The sequence below is a fragment of the Trachymyrmex septentrionalis genome, unplaced genomic scaffold (assembly GCF_001594115.1).
Source record: "Trachymyrmex septentrionalis isolate Tsep2-gDNA-1 unplaced genomic scaffold, Tsep1.0 scaffold19, whole genome shotgun sequence".
NCBI lineage: Eukaryota > Metazoa > Arthropoda > Insecta > Hymenoptera > Formicidae > Trachymyrmex > Trachymyrmex septentrionalis.
This window is the reverse complement of record NW_017305071.1, coordinates 66740-73871: the sequence shown is the minus strand read 5'-3', so window position 1 is coordinate 73871 and position 7132 is coordinate 66740. Positions and strand designations below refer to the sequence as shown.

Genomic DNA, 7132 nt, shown 5'->3' with positions numbered 1-7132 from the left:
TTTTAAATTGATTATGACACATTTACAATAATGATTATAGATCCTGTTACGTTTTATTGCAATTGTACATCACATTTGAACCAAAGTGAGAAAACGAGGGAAAGAGAGGGAATGAAAAGGTGTAGGGAAAAAAATTAAGAAAGATCAGAAGAAGAGGAGCAAAAGAGGAGACGGTGAGAAAAAGGGAGAAGGGAGTGAGACTTGAGGGAAACGAAGGATGGAACTGTAGAAGGGACGTAGCTTTCGACGAACATGGGAGCTATCGACGAAACGAGCTGTAAAGCGATCGTTAGAGAGCACACGGGAACGGTATGGTATATACGATCGTATCGGCAACTAATGGACGTACAATTAACGTGGCGCGCATCTGCGATTGGATCTCCGTCAAATGGCGATAAATTAAGTTAATTAGCTCGTTACACGTATCACCCAGTTGGCTCTTGACGCTGGTCGTAGTTTGACGAAATGTGACGCTCGTTAATCATTACGATTCGCCGGACCCTGCGTGAGTGGGCCTTGCGATCTCGATCTTACCTCGTCGTCGCGAATAACACACCCAGTGCCTGCGTCGGTAAACTAGAAGAAATGTAAAATCGGCCAACTTTTTTCAATATCGAAGATCTTCGAAGTGATCTCGAAGAGACTCTCGAGTTTAGCGGAATCGTTGACAAGCCGATTTCTCGCAAGCGTTTCAAATCGTCGCTATCGAATTATTTAAACAGATTTATTTTTTCTAATGCCCCGCGTTTGTGGAAGGTATCATTGCGGATGGTTTTGTTCAGAGCACGTAAACTCAACTTCGAGACTAAGTGACGTGTAAGCGATGGAAGGATTTCACCCCTAGTGATGTGTGCATCGCGGACTGCATCGCCGAAGCGGCGCATTTGCGGAACGGAAAATAGCGCATTAGCGGCGGCAGCTGCGACCGAATTGAACTGTTATTCGAGAAAAGCGAGAGGGGGAAGAGGAACCCTCGCGAAAATGTCGCGTTGCGCTGCGAGAATAAAGCTAATCGCTGGAATCACCATTGCATATTGCAACTCGTGTTGTACGTTTTCGGAATAAAAATCACGCGATCACGGTATACCTAATACCTTCAAAGTCGAATCTGCGACTCAAGAAGGAGGCAGTGCGCGCCAGCGTGTGTCGCTACTATCAGTTTATCAGATGCTGACGCTGGCTGCAACAGCTGTTACCTCAAGGTATGGTAATTTTGCATGAAGATGGAAAGAGAGAGAGAGAAAGAGAGAGAGAGAGAGAGAGAGAGAGAGAGAGAGAGAATGAAATAGAAGTATATGGTTAATAAGAGAAAAAAGGATAGATTGAACAAGAATATTTATTTCGCCTTCGAGTATATAAACATATTGGATCTGTTTTGCAATTTAAAAAAGATGTCACACATATTTGACTAAAACGAAGGATAGTGACCGTCATATTTTACTCTAAGAAAGATAAAAGATACAATGCAACAAAGTAGAAAAGATTTTATCATAAATTCTCTGGTGTGAAACTCTCTCCGAGAGCATTACGACGTACATTGTAATAGTTGCAGATGAAAAGGAAACGTGTCGCTTCGCAAAATAATAAATTAAATTATAACTGCGGGAAAAGAAAGGAAGGTACACGTGTGTGGAGGCCGAAAACGGAGATGAGGGTTTATAAGGACTGGGTTTTCATCTAAAGAAACAGGAAATGGTAAAGAGAGAGAAGGGGAGAGACGGTGTACAGGCTGCCGCTATTGGAAAACAGAGAAACGAACGGTGAGACAGGCAATATCTGTCAAACACATATTTTTTCAGATTTATCACATCCTTGTGTTTCCCCAAAAAGCAATTTAATTCTCCTGTTGTGATACCTAATCTATCGTCCGAGTTTTTTCGGTGGGAAAATCTGCAACATTTTGCAGATCGCTCACAATAGTATTCTATAAACGGCATATTTATACCTTGTTGAGGCATATTTATATCTTTAAACAAACATTCTTAAAGTTGAAGCGCTTGTAAATAAGAGTTTAAAGCGATGATCAACTTAGAGATCGATCGACAGAGTGTCGTATGCAGTCTCGGGAGAAGATAACATTTACTATCTATCTTTAATATTTACCTGTTTCCCCGCTTATCTAGTTCAAACGAGAATAGATACGAGAATAGAAGACCTTCTTAGAATGATTCATAAATTTTCTAACTTGTCTACATACCGGATTCTGCGCGCGCAGAAGCTCGAAGAGATTCGAGGGAGAGTTCGAGACGATCGCGTTCAAGTTTTTCGTAATGAATTCTTTGTCGTCGGGAATAAAGTGCGACTAGTTGGGTGAATTGGCACTATTCTTGCCTAATAAAAGAACTCACTGAGAGGAGAGTATTAGGTAGGGTGTATTTACGTAGTAATTTATGCAGTACTCCGATACTGTGCATCCCTCGCATCACCCTCGCGAGTGCGCAATTTCAATCGCCGCAATTTCATACGCGGCTACATTTGCCGTGTTCCGCATACCTCGTTATAAATTTGCCCGGTGAATTTCTGACAGGGGCTGAAGGTCGCGCGTCTTGGGACGCAAGAAGGGTCGCCCCCGTCGTCCCCGAAGAGACGCGCTCCGATCGATTAGCGACTACTTACGCGACTCGATTTCTTCGGAATGCCTTTGCGGGAGTTCCGCTTCACTCGGCCCGCGTTATGCCTAGTCATTGTTAATAATGTCCATTGTGCTTTTTAATAGCGATTTAACGAGACGGCGAAAAAAAAGAAGGGATGATAATTTCTAATTACAATTTCTCCCGCTGTTATATAATATTCCGAGACCCATTTATTCAGCCATACGTCACGTTCTTCCATCTTCCTGTCTCGTCTTTCTCTCTCTCTCTCTCTCTCTCTCTCTCTTTCTCTCTCTTTCTCTAGCCACCTCTTTGATTAATAAATTCCAACTTACAACAGCGAAACTACCAGAATAAACGTCGTCGAGGCTAAGAAACGAGCCTGCCTCTCGCGATTCGCAATATGGTGCTCGTATTTCATATCGTTAGGGAGGCCGAGTTGGAAAAGGAGAAAGAGGGAGGAAAGAAGAAACAGCAAGGCGACATCGCAATGGTGCTGCAAATTTCATCCAATTACGCACTAAAATGCGCCGGGAGCCAATAACCGAATCATAATCCCTTAGTTTTACACGAAAGCGCGGGTCACGGCGGAGGTTGAAGAGAGAGAGAGAGAGAGAGAGAGAGAGAGAGAGAGAGAGAGAGAAGGGAGGTGAAACAAGGAGGGGATGGCTGCTTGCACGCCGGAGCGGGGCAACTTTACTACGCAAATTAAGGCGAAGTGGCAGTCAGTAATTTTATGTGCCCATCTCAGCTACTGATATTGAATTTCCTTAGTCGCTTAATCCGAATCTTCGAGCGTGAGCAGCGCGGCGCTGGGCGAGGAGGCGGAGGGCGGTGACGTGGCGTGGCACCCTTGCTAGCTATAGTGGCAGCGATCTCGCGAAATTGAAATCATTACTTTACGGGCGAATCGAGAGAAGTGGATATACCGGGTGGTGGATCCCGACGGATTTTCCAAAACACCCACCGCTTGTGCAAATTGTCTCGCGTTCTATTTTTTTCCGCGACGGACAAACCCGTGCCTTCGAATGCTCGGCGAGCGTAGATCCGGAGATTGGATTGGACGGATTTTTGGGAGATTCCCGCGACCGACCGCGCGTTGTAAAGTTTCCCGATGAAAAATGCGCAACACTACTGTGTTGTCCACGATATACAATCGTCCTTCGAGTTCACATCCCTATAAAGAAATTTGTATAATATAACAACGATAAATAGTTTTTTAGAGGGATTTTTCTCTTTTAGAATATATGTATATGTATATGTATACGTATTCTGAATACGTAAATGAGAATTAAGATACAGTTTCTCTCGGTCGGGGGCATCCCGATATATACACGGAGTTCCGGGAGAATTAATAAGCCAACGGTGTCCTCCTCGGCGACGTCGCGGAGACCGCGATCGATCGACGCGGCGCGATACACGCGCGGAATGAAAAAAGAGCATCCGGACGAATTGATCTAGCGGGGTTCGATTCGGGTGCACAATACCGCAACTCGCATTCAATTGCGCCAAACAGCTTTCTTCGGCCCCGGCAATCTCCTCTTCGACACAATAAATTTATGGTTCCATTCAGAGCTCGCGTATATACACGCGCGCGCGCGCGCGCGCGCACACACGCGCACACGCACACACGTAAGCGCACGCGCACGTACACGCGCGCGCGCAAACTCGTACGCATTACAATAAGACCGCGGCCTGTTTAATAGAATAATTAAGGGCCCTCGTACAGAGCAGCTGATGCCCAACGAGCGTGCTCGCGCACGCGCGCGCAACATGTGTGCGTGTGCGTGCGTGCGTGCGTGCGTGTGTGTGTGTGTGCGTCTAGATGCGTGAGAATATAACGTATGCTGGTTCGCCCGGCTGGCATTGTTGATTCGTAGGGTACGCATTTTGTACAACGGGGTCAGGAGAGAATTAATGCATTCATCCGAATTTCAAACGGAATTAATGCGCTCGTCAGGAGCGCCGTGCAAGCTACGTTCATCTCTTAATTTACAAAATCACTGTCTTTTTTTGTTTCTCTCTCTCTCTCTCTTTTTTTATTGCCGTTTTTGCTACGCGGAATACGCTTGGAAATATCCGGCGCAGTACAGCTTGAATTATCACGACGACTTCTTGAAAAAAAAAAAAAAATAGCTACATTTCTGTAAATAATATACGGGTATATGTATACCGGCGTATCGTCAGTCTCATGAACGAGCATTGTGCGAAACGACGATAAATAATTGCGGCGCGTGAGCGCAATATTGCCGCGGTGGTAGAAATAATTATCGCGGCGCAACACGTGGCCGCAGATTATCGAAAAATCGGACTGCTTAATTGGGCGAAGCGCGCGCGAGCGAGTGTTATTAATTCCCCATATACGAAATAAAATCACCGGTATACGGCGATTAGAGATGGCGCGTTTTACCGTTGAACAATCTCAGATAAATCCAACGAGGCCAGATGTAAAATCCCACCTTCGGATAATCTTTCAGCGCTCGCTGTCTTACGATATTTAAGACGTCTGATCGCGAAACAACGTGGAAAATATGATTTAATGCGAATTCTCTCGTCGTTCCGTCTGACGGATTCATACTCGCGGAGCAAAAGGGTTGGCCGGGGAGGTAGGAGGAATGATGGGAAGAAATGCGGATAGGGAGATGAGAGAACGAGGCCGGGGACGGGGGGGTAGGGTTGGAGGAGATGGGAGAAGGGTAGACGTTTTACAGCGGCATTTCGAATGGCGGTGCAAAATCGCTGTGCAATTTTCTTACCGCCGCGCGGGGGGGCGGGGGGAGGGGGGGGGAGGGGCAGAATCCACCCGCGCGCGGGTTGCCGCTCGCGCGAGGGGAGGGAAACGCGTATACCGCTCAACGCTTCTCCGTTCTCCGCGTGCCGTTCTCCACGTGATTGGTCGTAAACGCCAAAAATATGCGCCGATCGTCCAGCCAGCTTTATGGTAGCGCCGGTATGCCGGTCGGGCCATCGGTTTTATGGTTAATTTTTGCAATTTTGTAATTGCCTTCGTAGCCCTGCGGACGCTGAGCACTTTTCCCTCGTTCTCCCCGTCATTCTCCTTTTCCCTCTTCTCTTTCTGCTCTCCCCCTCGGAGCCTTTTCTTCCTAGCCGCTTCTTCTCTCCACTCGTGCATACTCCTTTCGTCTTGCCCGTCTTCCGCCTGTATTTCTGTTATTCCGTCTTTCAGAATTTGCCCGAGACACATGAGGGAGGACAATTGATAGCCTTAGAGTGTTAAACATTCTTCCAGCTCGCGCAGTAACGATTCATCTCGAGGATATGTTTTTGCGCCGGCAATGTGATATATAACCAATCATACATAATATCCCCTAGTAACATTATTGCTACACTGAACGTAGTTGCCTACGCCAACAGCGTCCTCTGTACTTATCAAGTACCGTGTTCTTTCGAAGTCGAGGACGACGTTTCGATAATACGCCCCGGGGGTGTGATCGGCGTAGAAAATATACCGTGATATCGGCACGGGGAGGGATCGCACAGTACCGTAGAGGATCGTTAACAGTCCCGCGCTGAGCGTGTCAGAGACGCGTCTCGCGCCGTGAGACCGCAAATAACTGTTTCCATCGGAATCCTGCGGTCTGCACCTTGCCATCGCGGCGTCATATCGGCGCGATATCAACGCCTTGACGCCGACGTATTTAAAGCGTATTACCGAAGCGGAGTAGGGGGGAGGGGGAGGGGGAGCCGCCGCCTCGTAGTAGGTCATCGATCCTCTCTCGGCGAACAACTTTTCGCTCTCGCCGTCTCGCGATCGCGATAAGCCTCACGCGCGCACCGTCCTGCACCACGCCGATGGGGAAACGCGACCGCAAGTGCTGCACCACGGTGCCGGGCGTAATGGTGCAGGTCACGACAGAGAGGAGATCGCGAATGTCCGCGATGCTCGACCGCGACAGAACCGAAACGAATCGGTTTTTCTACACCGACGATACTTGGACGGCACTTCACTCTATCGTCGGATTCCAATCGTTTCTAATCGGGATCCAACAATGAGAGAAGAGGTCGCCAACGGGGGGGCGCTCGATCGAGCCTTGAAAAACTATACGAAATGATACAGTCGGGAAGGGTCGTTTTATCCGTAGTATCGTTTAGGTCAAGCTGTACACACACCTTCCTTCCGTCCTTCCTTCCCCAGGAAGTAGAGTCAAGTGAACCCACCAACGCCGCCGCCGCCGCCGTCACCGTCACCGCCACCGCCGCCGGAAACTCCGCTAATGACTAAACTTGCTAATTTCGGCCAATTAGGCTTCCACTGCTTCCACCGCGCTTGCCTTCCCCTGTTCCGACGTTTCCTGATCTTCACCCGCTCGACCGCCTTGTCTAATGCGCGCCGCACTTACCTTGACCGATAGACGCTAATTTTATTGCGCACTGCGGCGCACTCGCATGTTCCCGTGGTGGTTGTGCACATGGGAAGAGGGACAAGGCGGAGTTTCATCAACTACATACCTCAGAACAGTAAAATTATCTTGCAGTATGTTTTAATGACCCGCAAAACTTACGTATATGTCAGAAACGAC

General features: G+C 47.8%; 1 protein-coding gene across 1 annotated transcript in view; it reads left to right on the top strand.

Moving 5' to 3' along the window:
• Positions 1–277: 277 nt before the first annotated feature.
• The window catches only part of LOC108746882 (LIM/homeobox protein Lhx9-like), a 52213-nt gene continuing 45358 nt past the window's right edge, over positions 278–7132 (top strand). The window contains exon 1 of the mRNA XM_018483941.1: positions 278–314. The gene's annotated coding sequence lies outside the window, so the exon portion shown is untranslated. The remainder of the gene's footprint in view (positions 315–7132) is intronic.